At 35.1% G+C, this 20050-nt stretch overlaps 1 pseudogene; it reads right to left on the bottom strand.

The window, feature by feature from the left end:
* Window positions 1–16696: 16696 nt before the first annotated feature.
* LOC131054110 (ATPase family AAA domain-containing protein At1g05910-like) lies at window positions 16697–19005 on the bottom strand (annotated as a pseudogene).
* Window positions 19006–20050: the final 1045 nt, after the last annotated feature.

The raw sequence follows: 20050 nt of genomic DNA, 5'->3' as shown, positions 1-20050 counted from the left end.
TATTGTATCTATATTTACATGAATGTAATTTTTGAACAATTAACAATGATTCCTTTCACGATTCTATCTCTTCCATTAGAATATTGCATAAGTCAAAAACTAGATCATCCTTTAGAGAATATCTAAAGCAACCTTTGATACAATTCCCATCACTCTTTAGCATTTCCCATGCATCTTCATAGTTATTTAATCATATGTACCTCATAATACATTTCTCTATAAGGCTATTCAAAAGAGAGTTCACACAATTTTGTTCTAATCATGGCTTGTCTCAATCAGACTTTATTCTAATAAATAATTATATATAACTTCATGACTCACTCACTATCCTTGCATAATGACCAAAGAATTAAGGTAGATCCTACCTCCTTATGCTCTTGTTACTAGCTTGAGGTGATGAACTTGCTTCCCTCTTCACATTTGCCTACTCTCTTTCAAGATGGTTCACAAACTCTTTGTCTCTCTCCATCTATCGATTCTTCTACTAACTCCATCCTTCCTATCACTCTTTTCTATCTCTTTTATTTCTAAACTTTACTCTAAAATTCGACTCTAAATCTAAGATGATTACGACTTGATCGTAAAACACATCTAAACCTCTACTACTTTTCTCTTCTTCCTTCCATTCTCTAATCCTTAGTTGCATCTCCTCCTTTTTCCTCTTCCATCTCCCTTCCCCTCTCTTCCAACTCAATGGTCTATATATAGTGTTGTTGTCTAGCTTCCTTTCCTACTTTCGGGCTATCTCTCCTAGAGGTGGATTGATTCTAAGTGACACCACTCATGATCTAATTCTATCATAACAATCCTAATCATATTTGAACACCTATGTGTTCATCATGTAGAGTTATCCATTATCTACTTCTTGACACCAACTGCACATGTCGCTGTAAAATGTTTCTAAGTACTCATGATGCCAAGTCGACTATGACTTAGTAGTAATTGCAGCAACCAACTCTTCTCATTCAAATTCAATGAGTTTGACATCTCTTCAAATACATCGTGTTTGCAAGGTCCGATCATCTTAAACTCTATGTGTTTGTTTCCATGCATAGTCGTTACCAACCCAGCAACTACCTTCTCTTAACTCGCTGTTTTCTCTGAGTCGCCATTAATACCGATCCTTTTGTAAGTAATTTCCAAGTCTTTGTGGCTTTTACTTCCTACCAAGTCGACTAGTACCGACATGCAAGGTTTAGCTAAATTAACTTCTTACTATTCACATTGATTAAGGTAGACATTGGAGGATTTACGTGGGCTGGTAACCCACGTTACCATTAATGCATGCCACGTGTTTTGGCAGATTGTAACGTGGATAATGTTTTATTTAATTAAAAAGGAGTGGTTGGTGTTAATATTGTTTAAAATCTGCAAACTGTTGTCTAAGTCCCTTTCTACCACGTCGACTCCTTCTATAATACGCATGCCTTGCATTTATCCTACATCTTGGTGTCACTTTCTACATAGTCGGTGTTTGTTGCAACGTGGAGTAGGTCTTAGTATTTGGGAGAGGTTTCTTGCAACGTGATGGAGTTTTAATTAAAATGGGAGGAGGGGTGGTCGGTGGTAATACCGACCCCTCCCTTTAATTAAGGGGGGTGGTCGATAGTAATATCGACCACTCTTGTTATTGTTTATTATTATTTTTTTAAACAACTAACCCACCACCACTGTCGTTCGCTATTATTTTTTTATAATTTGTTTTACTTTTACTTTTAGTTCTTTTTATATTATATATATATATATATATATATATATATATATATGTAATATTAAATTTGATAGCATGTTCTTTAATAAACCCTTTTTCTATAATTAAATATATATATCGCATTTTCATTAAATAATTTAATTTCATAAATCTATTTACATATACAATAGTTACATACATATCTACAAGTTCGTGATCGCATTATTATTAGAATTCATATACACATATCATGTATATATATTTTGAATCTCGAATGAATACGTATATGTATAAACAAAATTCCTGACGAAATCAAATTTCACGATAATTGGATATTTATAACTATATAGATATACATGTATATGGTTAAATCAATTTCTCATATACATATATATTTTATACTATTGTACAATTTACAAAAGTAAACTCATAAGTAATTTTTTTTCATACATTTATACATATCTAAAGAGAACATAAAACCTAGGGTCGATATTCCTTTTCAAATCATCTACACATTTTATCTCTTTTAACAATAAAGCATAATATTTCACAATCACTCACACAACTTAGATTTAATTCAAACACTACTCACATCATGCAATTAATGCACATGTATAAACATTTAAATCAATCTACTTCTCATTCCAAATTCATCATTTCAATTTGAACAAACACTCAAATAAGGTCATTTAAATCATCCATATTTTCAAGATGCAAATATAAATCCTAATGTGGTGTGAGAGAGATTCCATCTATCCTAACAAAATACAAGAGCTAAGGCAACTCTACCTGAACCCTGTTCTTGCCTTCATCATTGTTCACCTGTTCCTGCATTCACTTTGCACTCAATCGTTCATTAGCAATGATGATCCCAATTTACAATAAAAATTATTTCTGATCATTCAATTGTATTTAAATCATATCAGTACATTTGATATCCTTTCTTATTTCATTAACAGTTCTATTTCATTTCAATTTCATTTGAAAAATAAACATTATTTTCTTAATTAAATAATTATGGAAAAATAGGCTTCGTGACAATTAATCCTATGTAGTTTTTCTTGTGATGGATGTTAATACCTTTCTCCAATGCTCTCACTTGCCTTTTGAAATATGGAATTGTCACACTGATATCTAGTGAATGGACTTTTTTTTATAATTTTTTGTTACATAATTTTTTTTAGTTAATTTTTGAAGATAAAGTAATTGTAATTTGGATAGATGCATATTTTGTAATGCATAACTCTTTTTTATGCATCTGAATTAGCTTCTTCTTTTTGTGTTGAAATGAGGATATCAATACCTAGGGAAAATATATTTTTGTACAATTTTTATTTTCTATTTTTCAAATTCTCCACATGTGTGAAACACATCTTTAATTTTCGATGAAAAACCTAAATTCAGAAGAAATAAAAAATTAACATATTAATGAAATTAAATATATTAAAAATTATACTATTTGGAAAACTTATAATAAGGACTAAATACTTTAAAACTCAAAACTTTTAAATGAATTCATTTGACCCCCAAAACCTAATGTAAAGGTAGGTTTTAATCAACATTTTGATAGTTGCGAAGGAGACTCCATTGCAGGTATGATTTAGAAGTAGAGAGACTCTATCCAAGAAATTTTGATCTAAGAGCCTTTGATATAACTCTCCTTAATTAATTACTTCAAATGGGACCTCTTCTAGCTTAAATCACTATATTTTCTTTAAAAATGTATGATTTCAACAAAAATCAAGATGTATGAAAAAGTGTAACCAAGTATTGTGGGGTCACCCCATTGTGAATTTATGTGTGTGCGACAATTTCCTTTGTGTACACGTCACTATTTTATGTGAATGTGGCATAGCAACCTGCAATTACATTACCAATTAAAGCAAACGTAGTGAAGATTCCATGAATGCAACACATAAAACTTGCAACTTGAAAGATTTAAAAACCCACAAAATAGAATTAATTAATGCATGATTTCACATCAGGTTCATCAAATGTAACGAATGTAAAATGTGAAACATGTAATAGATCAAATGAGAAACCACAAACTCAAATCAACTACTAAATTCTCAATCGCGATCAATGTAAGAGTAAACTATAAAAATCAATAACAAAGTGTCGGTGTAAATAATTATTCATCTTGGATATTATTACACTTACTTAAGTTTACTTAGGAAATGCATTTCATAGTAGTTTGGGTATGAGACACTTGGGTGTTTGTGCCACATTGGGATAATGTGTGTAGGAGAAATTCCACCTTTTATGGTGTTGATCTTGTTGTTACACTCCACATTCAGTGGGTGATCCACCTCATGTGGACTATTATATTATTTCTCCTACCTACCCACACCTATTTTCTACCTACCCTTGTTTCTTATTGAGCCACATGTCATGTTTGTGTGCTCACATATCCCTAGCCTTGCCTATATAAGCAAGCTCATCTACATTGTATGTAATTTGATATTATTGATCATTTTCTATTGATAAGAATACAGTTTATTCTTGTCCTATATTGTGTCTCTATTTTGTACATTTCATTGAGCTCTTGATCTTGGCAAAATCTCAAATGGTATCAGAGCTATTGGGGCTTCATTGATTCATCTTGAAAAGGCATTATTGTGACGTCAAGAGGTAGATCTGAGGAGCAACATCTTTTGGAGGCGTCCTAGACTAGATCTGACCCCGCCATTGCGTCCAGAAGGCCGTTTCCATGAATTTTGGTTATAGAGTCGGCCTATTTTGGTGAGGAAAAAAAATTTCGCCAATTTTGTTATTATTGTATGAATTTCAAAATTTTTTATATTTTCCGAAAAAAAAAATTAAAAAAATTCAAAAATTTTTCAAAAAATAAAATTGAAAAATAAAAATAAAAATTAAAAAAAACGGAGGTTTTTTTGTGTTTGGGGGTCCGCAGACCCCCCCGTACCCCGTACCTGCGTGTCGCAGGTGTTGCAGGCGTACTTGGTTTCCGACGTCACTGTAGATAGCTGAGACCCATGCCGCCGCCGAGTCACGCTACCGCGCCGTGTACCCACCGGTCGCCTCGTTACCCCACTGGCAGCCTCGATTCCCGGCCCGCCACCGGCCCCCTCGGCACCTGGCTGCCGGTCTCCTCCCCTCCAGCGATCGTCCTGTCCATGCTGCCGGTCAAAGTTTTTCGGCGGCCACCCATCCTCGGACCCCGCCACATAGCTCTCATTTAGTCGTCTGTATGACACATCACCTGCCATGCAGAGCCACCAGGTCATCGTGCACGTTAGCAAATCCGTATGGTATGGCCTGCACAGTCAACTGCCCAGTCAGCAATTCGTATAGTACGAACGCCCAGTCAGTAGGGAGGCAAAGTTTTTGCGACGGTCATACAGCCATCAAATTTAATCGGGTGATTTGCTGACGTCAGCACACGTCAGCAGGGTTTGAAAATTTTTGGACCCCCCTCTCATTTGCATTTCTGATTTTGCAATTCAATTTCAGACGATGATATCTTGCTCATTTTTGCTCCTTTTTTTGAGCAATATTTTTTGAAATGGGCTAGAATTTCATGCTCTTTGCAGTAGTGAAGAAATTTTTTGATTTTGATGTACAGATTTTTCAGAAAATGCAGTTTTTGGTGACTGTACCTAAGTAATCCTAGTTTTTGCAACTTCAGAGGCTTCGTTTAGGGTCATACGACCTCCTTTTCAGGTGCCGTTTTTTTTTAAAGTGCATATTTTTTTGTCTACTTTCACATGATGCTATCAGATTGATGCCATTGTAAGTAGAAATTGTACTTTCAGATTTTGGCCATTTTTGGCTCTCTTGGTACTTATATATTTGCTTGAATCTCAGTTAGATTCATTGCACTATTGATTGAAGCCTCTTGTATCTCATTTGAGAAGTTGTAAAATTCGCATCATAAGTCCACTTTGCCTTGTTTTGCAAGTGGCTCATTGTAATCGCACTACATATAAAGTGCCAAAATCATCATTTTGGGGGGGTACTTTGATTGAGTGAATTTGGGGGGGTGTCTCTTGTGCTTTTGTGCTCTTGTGTTCCTTCCTTTTTGCTGCTATGGGTTCTTCTAAGTTTCCTCTCTTAACTCCTCATAATTATGCTACTTGAAAAATTGATGCATGGAGTAAACTTATGGAAAAAGGACTCACTCATTACATTGATGGAACTATTGTTGCTCCCACTGATCCTAAGGTTGATCCAGTTGGACACTTGGATTGGCTCACTAAAAATATCATGGCAAAAGTATGTATCAAAGGATCTCATTTTTCATATTGAGAAATGTACTCTAATCAAGGATGCTTGGCAAAAGTTTCAAGACTTGTATGGTCAAGTTGATGTGATTAGGGGATATCAAATTGATAGTGATTTCACCATGTTATATCCCAAGAACTTTGATACTATACAAGATTATGTCACTAAGGCAAATGAGCTGAGGGCACAACTCAAAGATTGTGGCATTGATCAGAAGGATACTCAATTGATATTCAACTTGATAGGCAAGCTTCCACAAGAATATGCAGCATTTGTTTCTAGTTTCCAAACCCATAGGATGACAATGGGATCAAGCTACACAATGCCTACATTTGATGCTTTCAATGAAATGTTGATGATGGAACAAACTAAGTTGATAAGCATGGGCATTCTTAAGGCTTCTAAGTGTCAAGCATTAGTGGCAAATCAAGGGAACAAAGGAAATCAAGGAAAGGACAACTCAAACAAGAAGAAATGGCAGTCAAAGCCTAAAGAAAAAGCACCATCTTCTCCACAACAAGGAGATTCATCCTCTTCCAAGAGAGATAATTCACCAAAGAGGGAGAGACCTATTTGTGCTTATTGTAAAAAGATTGGTCATGAGGAGCATCGTTTCCATTCTAAGAAGATTGATGAGCTCACACATATCATCAAAAAGCATAACATTGATTTGCCTAAAGTCTACAAGAAGGATGATTCATCAACTTCCACTTCCTCACATTCAAAAGGAAAAGGGCAAGCATTCATGGCTTCTACAAGTGGAAAGACTCACTCTTTTGGAACAAGAAAAGGAAAAACTCTATGTGCTACTATTAGTCATAATTTAGAGAGATGGCTTCTAGATTCAGGGGCTTCTCATCATATGGCATCTTCGCAGTCTATGTTCTCTACATTTGAGCCTTGCACCATGCTACAGGTTTTGATGGGCAATCATACATACATGGATGTGATTGGGAAAGAATCTATTGACATTGGGGATAACTCCTTCAATGATGTGTTGTGTGTACCCCACTTGACAAACAATCTCCTTTCTATCTATCAAATCACACATGGCGCAACTAAGAGAGTTGTGGAGTTCACACCTGACTCAGTTTTCATTAGAGACTTGGAGACTAGAGCTATCATTGTGACTGGGGTGGTTGATCATGCATCTCGGTTATACTCCTTTTCAGATTTTGTTGATGATGATGATTTCACATTTGATGATTGTATACATGATGATCACACTTCTTGTGATGGTTCAGATTTTGAGGAGAACTTTGGGCACTTGAACATGAGGATTCTCACATGTGACCCCATTCTTTAGCCTTGTATTTCATCTCCTCATATTGATATCATATCACCTATTGCACCTAATGATGCAGATAGTGCGACAGTTTTGCCTTCATGTGATTCAGTGCAGCAGGATATTTATTGTCTTCCAGCTTCAGATTAATGGGATGATTACTTGACAGATATTGCAGGTTTATTTTTGGAATCCTACATTGCAGGTTTGGGAGACATCATTGATGACATTCATCTTCTCTTTGATTAAGGTGATCCTTCTTCGATTGTTGTGAGGGCACACTCTGACCCTTTTGTTCATTCTCTACATGATCATTCTTTCGAGGTTGACATGATTGTGGATACTTATGTACAACAGTTGGAGGAGGTTTCTTTATGTTTTGAGGAGACATGTGAGTCTTTGGGACATGTTCTACATCCATCTCCACTAGATCTTGGAGTGCCTTTTTCAGCAGTGTGGCATAGTTTACCACCTTTGGAGGGGGTATCTTTTAGCATCGACATGGGGACACTTGAGCAGTTTTCAGAGATTCCTTTCATCATGAGTTTTCTTCATACATCTTCCCTTCATGATTGAGGAGACTTCATGGATACACCTTTGGTTTTGTTTCTTCCTAAGGGGAGGAATGTTGTTCAACGTTCGTGGAGCAGTTTCTTCATACATCGAGCTTCTATCATTGGTGCAGATTCCATATTGAGGGGGGGCTTCCTAGCTTCTCTTCTTCTCTCATATGGGGGGGCTTTTTCCTCACATGGGGTTTTGTCCTTCACATTCTTCTATGAGAGTTCTCTTGTATGTTTTTCATCTCTCTTTTGGGGGAGGGTTTTTTCCCATTGGGTTTTTCTCTCTTTCCCCACTTTGTGACAGATTTCATTGCATTGGTTTGCATGCATTTGCATTTGTACATGGGTACCTAACATGGCCTCGTAGCTGCGACCCATCTTGCATTTCTTAGTTGCATTGTAGACTTAAGTGCATTCCCCTAAGTTGCACTTAAGGGGGGGTGTTGGTGTAAATAATTATTCATCTTGGATATTATTACACTTACTTAAGTTTACTTAGGAAATGCATTTCATAGTAGTTTGGGTATGAGACACTTGGCTGTTTGTGCCACATTGGGATAGTGTGTGTAGGAGAAATTCCACCTTTTATGGTGTTGATCTTGTTGTTACACTCCACATTCAGTGGGTGATCCACCTCATGTGGACTATTATATTATTTCTCCTACCTACCCACACCTATTTCCTACCTACCCTTGTTTCTTATTGAGCCACATGTCATGTTTGTGTGCTCACATATCCCTAGCCTTGCCTATATAAGCAAGCTCATCTACATTGTATGTAATTTGATATTATTGATCATTTTCTATTGATGAGAATACAGTTTATTCTTGTCCTATATTGTGTCTCTATTTTGTACATTTCATTGAGCTCTTGATCCTGACAAAATCTCACACAAAGTAAACCCAATGTCAAATTCATGAAAGAGACTTCCATTGCTCTCCTTCTTTTTGTGTTGTATGTGATGGCTCTCAAAATCGTCAAACTTTTCCTACAACATGATAACCAAAAGATTTGAAGACTATGATTATTGATGAATGATAATTAGGTTTTCTTTTATAGATTTCATGATATTGATCAACAATTCACATTAAAATAGAAACGGAATTATCAATGGTTGAGGATTGTTGAGACAATTTGATTGAGAGTTGATTTCTCATGTGAGTGAGACTGACTGATTAGCCAATTGGCTTGATTGATGTATTGGGATAGATGACTAGGCTATTATCTAAATTGATTGGGAGTGAGGTAGATTAATTGGCTCGATCAAAAAAAGGTGATCATGAGTTGAAGTGGAAGTCGGTGGTAGTTAATGGGAGGGAATAATTAGCCATTTTAAACATATGTTATAGGAGAAATAATTAAAATAAATATTTTATCTATTTTGGAAGAAATTGATTTTTGAAATGGGATGGACAATTAAATAAATCGGTAAATTAAATAATTTGGAATAATTCTTTGATTGTGAGAAATTGATAGGAAGAGATATTTAATTATAGATTATTTAATTAAATGGGATGAGGGGGTTAATTAAATAATAAAAATATCCAATTAATATTACAATAAAATAAGATGATTAAATAATTAAAAATTATTTAATTATGAGAAGAGAGGGAATTTTAATTTTTAAATTTAGAATAGGAAAATAAAGTTGGATGAATTAAATATTTTTTAAATTATTTAATTAGTTAAGAGGAAAAATTAGTAAAAGTGGCATTCGCAGGCGTTAAGGCAATTCTAGATGTCTACACATATATGTGAAAACATGAATTGTAAAAATTAGGCTGACATGAGTAAGATATTCTTGAATTGATTCAAGTACAATACAATGTTCACCATCATTGATTAGGATACATTCTACTTAATTAGAAAAATAATGTACACCGAGAAGCTTCTATGAATACAAAGGAAACCTTTAGCAATATTGAAAATACCATGGGATGGACCATCTTGACTCTTTCAATTTTTTAGAAATCACCAATCTCTTCCACAAAACTTATATATGCATCATTTATTAATTGAGACTAGCAAAACCTCATGCCTTTAAAAACATTTCAAGATAATGAGATAATTGTCAAATTCTTGGAACTCTGCAATGGTATTAAAATGAGAGATCATATAAAATAATTTGAAATCAATCTTGATACCACTATCTATTTTGCGGAAGAGGAAGAGTTCCTTAGTCGTACTTTTTTTTTTCTAAATCCCCTAGAGAAACCCTCTCTAATGTGCTATCAAACATAGAAAAGATGAAAATAAAGATTTGTTTAGTGATGGAAAATTCTTAGAGGCCTTATTACATGAGGAATCCAATCTTCCCCTAGCACTTCCACAATGGAAATATCACTTAGCAATCTTGATTGAAAATAAAACTGACATAAATTTGTTGGTATTTTGATGATGTTTAGTTGTGATTGTCATTGATGGACACACGCTTATTTTATGTATGAGTTAATCTCCATTGGTAATATGTGTTGTATTGTTCACACCGGTATTATATGCCATTGAATGAATAGTCTTTGTTTGTAGAAGACTATCGATGTTTTGCAGAAAATGATTTCCAGTCAAAGCATGACTGAAGACTTCAAGCGATATGAAGACCTCAAGCAGAACAAGGACCCCTAGCGGCAGTTAATATTTTTTATCAGAACACTGTGTTCTAGTTTACCAGTCTTTGCTTATTGGTATATTGTGCTTAAGAAGTAAAATGGTAGAGTGTGATGAGTTATCATCCACTGACACTTTGGCGGTGCTTCTATGTCGTGTTACCAAATGTGTCTAGATGCTTTGAACCTAAGAAATTGTAATCCAATCTCATTGGACTGACATGAAATCAGCTTCCTATTTAAGGACATCATGTCTAGGGTTTTTATAGGAATGAATGTATGTGTGTATGTATGTTGAAGAAGTGGAGTTGTTATAGAAGCATCATGCGATAGAGATTGAACATGAAAAGGATAGAAGACTGAACTAATGTTCCAATGCATTAACAAAGAGTTGTTAAGGATCTAATCAAGCATTATATGCTATTGTCTAGATCATTCACTTTTTGATTACTAATCTCTTCGACAAGTCTGAAATCCTTAACCGGGTAGGCCCTATCAAGCCTTTTGTAAATCCTCTAACAAGGTGGTTCACAGTTGTGAATCTAAAATCCTTTAACAAGGTAGTCTTTAACAAGACTTATCTCCTAACAAAGATCTAGATTCCTAACAAGATCTGTTCTGATGAAGAAAATTGTAAGGCCTTAACTGGTCTAACCTTAATTGATGTGACCTTAACCAATCTGACCTTAACCGGTCTGGTTACTATTCTGCAGATAGTTAACTTGTGAGTTTTACTCACCGTGGTTTTTCCCATTTAAGTTTCCACATCAAAATATCTTGTGTTATGGTGATTGTGCTTATGTGGGTGAATTCTCTGTTTGCTATTTGGCTTGTTTGTGTTTTAATCGGTTTCTTGTTTAAACTACTATACTAGTCTGCAGTAAAATTGCTTAAGAGTTTTGTTAAAAGTTTGGGCATAGTAATTCAACCCCCTCGCCACCTCTCAGTATTCATAAAAATTTGGGGATAAAAAATATTTACATCTTAAAATCCTCCAAAAGAACACAGAGTGTCATCAACTTTGTAAACCACATTTCATATATTTTTATTGGTCCTATGCTAACATGTTTGGATTGGACCCTTCTATTTGGGTTCACCTCCATGCATGGTTTTTTTAATGCTAAGTTTCAATTAAGGAAAACTACATTAGATGCATCCTAAAACTGCCCTACTAGTCAAAGAAGAACTACAAAAACTTTTAAATGTTAACTTCATACTCCCAATTGACTATCTTGAATGGATATCCAATATAATTCATGTCAAAAAAGATAAAAGGAATATGCATATGTATAGCCTTCAAATATGTTATTGCATCTTGCCCAAAAGATGATTTTCATCCTTCCAACATTGGCATAATTATTGATCTCGTAGCTAGTTATAAAATGCTATCACTTGTGGATAGTTTTTTGAGTTGTAATCATATTTGAATTGTTATTATAGACTAACACAAAATTTCTTTCATAATTCCCTTGAGGTATCTTTTTCTATCAAGTGACACCTTTAGATGGATAAATGTGGGAGCTACTTATCAGAGGGCAATGATAGTTACATTTCATGACATGCTCCATAGAAATTGTGGAAGTTTATTTAGATGATATTTCAAATGGGAAAATAGAAAATAAGAGAATACCACTCATGTCCTTGAATTTATATTTGAATCCTTATATATATATATATATATGCCTTAATTCCAAGAAATGTATTTTTGGTATAACATCAAAAAACTCTTGATCTTTATTATATCTCAATGATATATAGATTTTTATATTTCTAAGTTTGCAACTATCATGGATATGCCACCCCTTTAAAATTTTAAAATAATATAATTGACTTCAAGGAAAGCTACTAGCCATATGAAGATTAATAGCACAACTTTTTACAAATGTCAACCATTTCCCCACCTTCTCAAGAAAAATGGTGGGTTTCAATGGAATGAATCCTACTAAGAATATTTTGATCATATCAAAGACTATATTGCATCACCAATGGTTCTTATGTCTCCTATTAAAATAATCACATACTTCTACATATCAACTATATTAGTCTCCTTGGGCGCACTCTTAGCACAAAATGATAAACAAGATTGTGAGAAAACAACCTATTATCAATCAAACACTCATGAAAAATGAGCTTTCCTATATTTCTATGGAACGGTAATGTTTAGTAGTCTTTTTTGTACACAAAAATTGTGACATTACATGCTTAGTCACCAAGCAAATCTCATTTATTAATTGGATCCATTCAAATGCCTCTTATTCAAAAATTCTCTTACAATTAATATGGCTAAGAGGGTAATGTTGTTAGGTGAATTTGACAGTAAGTTTTAAGATAAAAAACAAATTAAAGCATAGGTTTCTATGTATCAATTATTTAAGGCACCTCTTATAGATAATCAACCATTCGTTATAGATAATCTTGATGAATCTATATTTACTATTGAAGAGCCCTCTATATAGAAGTTATGTCTCGATTGTTCTTGTACTAGTCATGGAGCAAGCGTTTGAATCTTGTTTATACTCAAGGAAATTCCATGTTGAAAGCATTTAGATTTAGCTTTCCATGTGCAAACCATGTTGTTGAATATGAAGCTTTTCTTGTTGGTCTTAATATAACAATTCAATGGAATATCCAACACATCCTTGTTTATGGTTATTCTAAACTAATAGTAAAAAAAGTTAATGATGAATATCAAACAAAATATGGTGAATTGATCACCTACAAATACATGACAAATAGTTTCAAGAATAATTTCTTGCAGATCTAGTTGGAAAAACAATCTAGTTGATGATACTATAGCCATAATTGAATGTGTCTTGGATATGCCATAGAATAGTCGACATTCTAAGTTCTTGTTGAGAAATTATTAATACCCACACAATGTCCCTGATTTTGAACTTATATGACAATTTATTGGTCCTTATTCACCCTACTGTCATGATATTTACGCTTACCACCATGGTCAAACTTCACCACCTAACCTTTCACATAAATAACACAAAACTTTCCTCCAATGTACACAATACTTCACTATCCTTGGTGATATTTTATATCAAAGAGGCTTTGATAGTTTGTTACTAAGGTACTTAAATATGGCATAGGCCAATTTCTTTGATAGATTGTTACTAAGACTACAACTTGTTTACACCATATGAAATAGTTTATGGGATAAAATATTTCCTTCCAATTGAGTTTGAACACAATACATTAAGGCAAAAACTTTAATTCATTATGGACTTATTAGCAGCCCAAAAAAAGAGAATGATGCAACTTAATGCTCTTGATTTTATCTTAAGAGAAACCTTCCATCATATTGAGATAGTGAAAAAATATTAAATTAAGTGGAAAGACCTCTTTATCAAGACAAAAATGTTGCAAAAGGGTGAATGGACTCTCCTTTATGACTCACAATATAAGGATCATAAGATCAAGATGCAAACAAGGTGGTTAGGACCATATTAGGTTGATGAAGTATATCTAAATGGTGTGATTCATTTATCCACCATTGAACCAATCTATTTTTTTTGGCTGGTCAATGATCACTAATTAAAGATGTACTAAAGGCATTAAACAGAGTTTTTTTAATCAAGCAGTTCAAATCACAAACCACAAACATCAAACATGCAGCATTTCAAAAAGATCTTAAATTTTTCACAGCTATGATTTTTAATATTATTACTCTCATCTTAATAATATTCTTTCAATATTACATTGTAATTTGTTTGGAACATTTTTGGTCATACTAATTCCAATAGTAGTAGAATGCCTAGTTGCTTACACAACCATTAGTCTTGTGTAGTCACAAGTCGAGTGTGCTGACGTTTTTTTCCAAAATTGCACCCATTAAAACCTAAAGCTTTGCGATTACTTATTCTTGATTTTAAATGTTAGTTTGGCCAACGAACAAAACTCAACCCAAAGGTTGACACCTTTTGCTCTTTAGGCTCTGCTAGACCTAAAGGTATCCCTTATCAAAAATGATATATTATTCAGCAACAACAAGCAGATATAAAATAATATGCAAGATTTTCTCAAACTGACAGTGTTCTTGACTATCTCACTTCTTAAATCAAAGAACATGAAAAATCCTAAGCTAACAAAACAAAGAACATAACTGAAAACAAAGTGTTCAAATGATTCATCTTTGAATTCCAATGAATGCTTAGACCTTTGAACAAATAACTACTCAGATCAGTGCTTCAACCGGGCAACAAAGTCAAATACCAAACCATGCAGAGACTCATCATGACACTACAAATTCACATCCAAGGGGCGCCTTTGTATTATTACATTATAGAAACACTCCCACCAATAGACACTTTCTGCAATTCTTCCGAGAAATCCAAAGATGAACATACATTACTCCATATTCCATTTAGACCAGATTAATCCATTCCTTGAGTGAAGACATTAAATGGAAAATGTAACTCAGAAAGACTAAGAAGACCAATATCAATGTCCTTGACATATCAATTTGAAAGCAATGCACACTCATCCATGGAGACAATAACAAAAAATCAATTTATTCGACCTGAAAGAGAACAATATCATGAAGAAATATGTTTACAAAGTGAGCATATTCTCACTGAAACCTATGTATTACAAAAGATTTTCTGTGCATATATCACAGTATTAATGATATCTTCTCTTATTTCCCCTGTAGCAGGATTAAGGTCTTCATTGCAAAATTCACTCCTTTGAATTTCTCTGACTGTGAGACAGCAGTTTGGAAACCGCCGTTCGCGACGGGGAAAACACGAAACGAAGTTCTCCCGTCGCGTTTCTGGTAACATAGCAGTTCATAGGTCATTCCGTTACAAAACTCTCTTTAAAAATTTCTTTCATCGGATGAGAAGTCCTTCAAAAATTTAAAAATCATAGTTTTGTCCACATCTTTCAATGATATCACCCCTCGACAAATTAGAGCCCCAAAAACACTTCATAGGACATTCGGTTGCAAAACTATCTATGAAAATTGCTTTCATCAGATGAGAAGTCCTTCAAGAATTTAATAATTGTAGGTTTGTTCGCATCTGCTAAGGATATCACCCTTCGACAAATTAGAGCATAAAGTCTTTCAAGTTCTGAGATTCCATAACCTTCGGTACATTTCACAAAATTATCTTCTATTGATTCAATCTGTTCTGCCAAGTGATTGCTTATTGGCACTTTGGAAGAGGATTTGCGTTCCGGCTGATTCATTATTTCTTCTTGATTATTTGCCTCACATTGCTGCACACCTTTAAATGCCTCATGTGTCACACTACCATGAAGGCATTTTGTTTTTAGAGTATTCTGCCCAGGAGTATCAATCTCCATGGGTTGTGATCTGTCCTCAGCAAATGGATCAGAGTCCCCAGCCACAACTTTACCTGTAGAAAAAACACATTCTGAGAATTTCAATACAATTGTGCTTCTAATTCTAAATATCAAAAATAAAAAAGGATTACAAGTGGCATGGTGCAAAGCATAATTCCACCTTGATCAGGATCACTATTCTGCTTTGAGCGCTTCAAGACCTCATAACTTTTAGATACATTCATATCAGGCTGAACGTTGCGTAAGCATTCACTTGCTCTTGTAATATGAAAATTTGTAGTTGAATCCTCTGACAAACGAGTTGGCCCACCCTGAGCAGCAATTTTATCACAAAAGGCAACTAGTGCAGGATCCATTTGGGAAAGCATTCCAAGAATCTGATTATGCGTAAGACAAGGATTAGCAAAGTGAACAATAAATGCTTATTACTTGACATAAAACATTTGAACTTCGATTATTGTATGTCTCTATTATTAGCATATTTAACCATACCGCATCCCTTAGTGCATATGCTCTGCTGACAATTCGAGCTCCATTGTAGTCATCACCATTATATGCCTGTTATGCAAAACTAATGATAGTTATTATCAGGAATGAATGGAAAACAAATTTTTTGTTCAACCCCATAAAGCTGATAGGATCATAGGCATGTCCAATCATGCTTACTTTTGCATTGGCTGGAATTAGTTCCACATCTTGTAGGAATGCTGAGCATGTCAAGTAACGTCGATTATCTACTCGCTGCAGTAAAGTAGTGATATCCATTGGATTTTGAACTATTGCATAATAGTGAGGAGCGTCTTCATCCATGACAGGGTAATGGAAGACACTGAACCGTTTTTCATATAGAAGTCTGGACATTGTATGTGGATACATATAAGCACTCAAAATTAATTTTCACTTGGTAAACACATCCTCAACAAATGAATCAAATAATGATTGATGCATCACTACAAAACCTGCTGCAGACATCCCAAAAACACATTCGGAGTCGTCAAATAGCATGCTCTTCTACTTCTACCTTGGCACGTAGCTCAGTTTCACTTGGTCCTCTTGCTGCTTTTGGTACCTTTGGAAGTTCAGGATTAGAAACATTCTTTTTAGGAGTAATTACTACTTGTTGATCAGGGATAGTAAGAACAACATCAACCAGTTGCGAGATGAATCTACACCTGTCATCTGAGCTTGGTTTTTCTACTTGGTAACTGCACATAAAGCAAAAGAATGTAATCCATTCAGGATTTTACCTTCTATTATACTAAACCAAAATAAAATTTGTAATCCATTCAAGCTGTACCAGATACCATCGAATTCAGGTACACTCAATTCAATGACAAATTCAATTTATACAGAGTCAGAAGCTAACGAAGTACCTGGTACTCAATGCTATACAGAAAAGGATTCACATGCCTTAGCATAATCTTGAACAAACTAAGCAGAAAAAATACAAAAACTAAGACAATGATGTCCTTGATACATACATATAGCGACGACCAAACAAGGATGCAGCTTCTCCATCCAATTCATCAAAGGGTACAGAGGAGGTTGCAAGAAGTAATAAAGGAAGGTCTGATGGCAATTCTTTCAGTATAGATAGTAGAATAGCTCTTAGCTGATCATGGGCCTATGAAGCTCAGTGAAACAAACAAAATCAGATATATAGTCATTTTAGGAAGCTCTAGCAATAAAAACAAAGAGATTTGAAATATATCATAGGAAATCCCAAAGGCGTAGAGCTTTAAAAGTATAAGTGTACTAATGTAATGATATACACACCGTCTCCCACCAAAGTTGAAGTTGAGGCAGATACAAGATAGAAGGAGTAGTCCTCCTTGCTTCTCCCACAATGTGTACTAGTGCTTCCTCAGGCATCCGTGCACTTGGGTCGAACAAAAGTGATGCAAGCCCAAGACAATGCACAGGGAACCTCTCTAATTCGTGTAAAACTACAGGGCCAATGTGATCCTGGCAAGAAAAGTAGAAATATAGCATCATTCAGAAATGTAGCTAGATTAGAATCCATCCAATTCAAAAGTTTTAAAAAATAGACTCATGTTATAGATGTGTAAACATCTATGAAAGCAATTTCTAACCATACCAAGCTAGCACCCTCCTTCCCACAAAGTAGAAGTCTTGGTCTGTAAATAAATGGAATGGAAGAACCATAGGAAATCCAAGTAACTTGGCAAGATGGTGAGAATTGTCATTCAGCGAATCTTTTTTATCACCGTTGGCCACTACATAGAAGATGTCAGAAATATAATCACTGATTATTTTTAGATGTCCTTGTACGCATGGAGCTATTACTGGGGACAATGGCCTTGACTGTACTGTTGCACCTCTATGGGCAGCAGGAGTAATAGTAGACATAGCTTCCAAGAAATCATGTTTCTCTACTTTCACAGAATCCAAATCTATGACAAACTTATCATCACTAGTGTATATTTGAGGATATTTCTTACGGAAAGCATTAATTGCAGCTTCTGTGCACAAAGATTTTAAATCAACACCACAATACGCCATACAAGCTGCTGCTAATTCCATTCTTAATTCCTCTGATAAAGGATTCTTCCACTTTCTTGTGTGGATCTTTAATATCTCAGCTCGTGCTTTACAATCGGGTAAGGAAAATACAAATTCACGATCAAACTGACCAGGCCGGCGAAGAGCTCCATCAATAGCATCAATCCTATTTATCGCTCCAATCAGCACTACTTGACCTCTAGAGTCTAGACCATCCATTAGAGCAAGAAGCGTAGATACAATAGAATTGTGAATTTGTTCTTGTTTACTAGACCTCACTAGGGCAAGACCATCTATTTCATCAAAAAATATTATGGATGGTTGGTTCCTTTGTGCTTCTTCAAATAGTAATTTCAGTTGCCGCTCAGCTTCCCCAACCCACTTGCTGAGCACATCAGCTCCCTTTCGCATGTAAAAGTTTACTTTCTATCCTGCCTTGGAAGCTGCACATGCTAAAGCCCTTGCAATCAACGTTTTTTTAGTTTCCGGAGGACCACACAAAAAGACTCCCCTTGGAGGACAGATGTGATAATTTGCAAAGAAATCAAGACAGAGAAGAGGGAAAAAAACCATTTGTTTCAATGCATGAATGTGGTCAGAAAGCCCTCCAATATCATCAAAACTCACTGTTTCATCAACCTGCAAGGGTTGAATGTCAACTCCACCTTTTGAACTAGGCTCAGCAAGTTGTGCACCTACACTTCCATAACCAAACGTATCACCTTGGTGTCCCCATCTAGATGCTGCAACTTTCAAACCCCATGCAGTTGCGTTATGCATGTCAAGTCCGCCACAAACCCATTGGTGACTAAACTTTGTATCTCCCACATGCATTCATGATGATGAACCAATAGGACCCTGATCCATCTCATCCACAAGAAGAGAAAACCTCCTCGCCTCAGTGCAATTTCAGAGAGCATACTGTCTCCTTCCTTCTTGTTCTTTACCCTCCTCACCCTCTTCCTCAACTTCATCTTCCTCTCCTTCAGCCCCAGCCTCCCCTTTATTTCTATCATCTTCCTCCTCTATGCATTCCTGGTCTTCAGAATCTTGAGAAGAATGTCAGATGGTTGACTTTCAAGGCCGAAGTCCTTCTGACCATGGCAAAGATATAGTATCTCTTATCCTCTTCTCTTGCATTGGACTAGACTGCTCATCCTGGCTAGGGTTATTCTCAACTTTAATAGTAGCTGGCTGATATGTTTGTCTCTGCAGCCATTGATACCCAAACTTATAATATGATGCAACAAAGTATTGGGCAAGAGAAGTTATATCTTCATAAAAACCAGAAACAATGGAGATTGGAGAAAATCCTACCATCAGATCTGCATCCTCTGTGTCTATGTTATTTGTTTCATAATCCTCTAAATTGACAGAATTTGTCATGTTTCTTATAGAACAAGGTGGAGTGGACGTATGTGACTACCAGTATAAGCAACTTCAGCATACAAATTTAATCATGAAAGATGCCTACATATTTGACAACGTAACGAGTACAAATATCTTGGAAAGAGCAACTGAGAACTCTATCTGGTTACCTGCACATTCATGCTCTCTGTCTGATTCGAAGGACCAGTAGTTTTATGCACCTGAGAAAAGAAATCAAAATAATTTAGAGGCTTTTACAAGATAAATGAGAAATCCACAATGATCTACATAAAAAAGCATAGAATGATGGATGTATTGTAATAAACAAAAGTCTCAAGTATCCATGACTCAAAAAGCACAGATCAATGAGAAGCAAAGAAAAATTTCAAAGTAAAAATGATTTATTATTTAAATCAGTATAAATATTCATCTTTGCCAAGTAAAATGCAGAAGAACA

This window comes from Cryptomeria japonica, chromosome 2, assembly GCF_030272615.1.
Source record: "Cryptomeria japonica chromosome 2, Sugi_1.0, whole genome shotgun sequence".
NCBI lineage: Eukaryota > Viridiplantae > Streptophyta > Pinopsida > Cupressales > Cupressaceae > Cryptomeria > Cryptomeria japonica.
The sequence above is the reverse complement of the archived record's forward strand: the minus strand, read 5'-3'. Positions and strand labels throughout refer to the sequence as shown.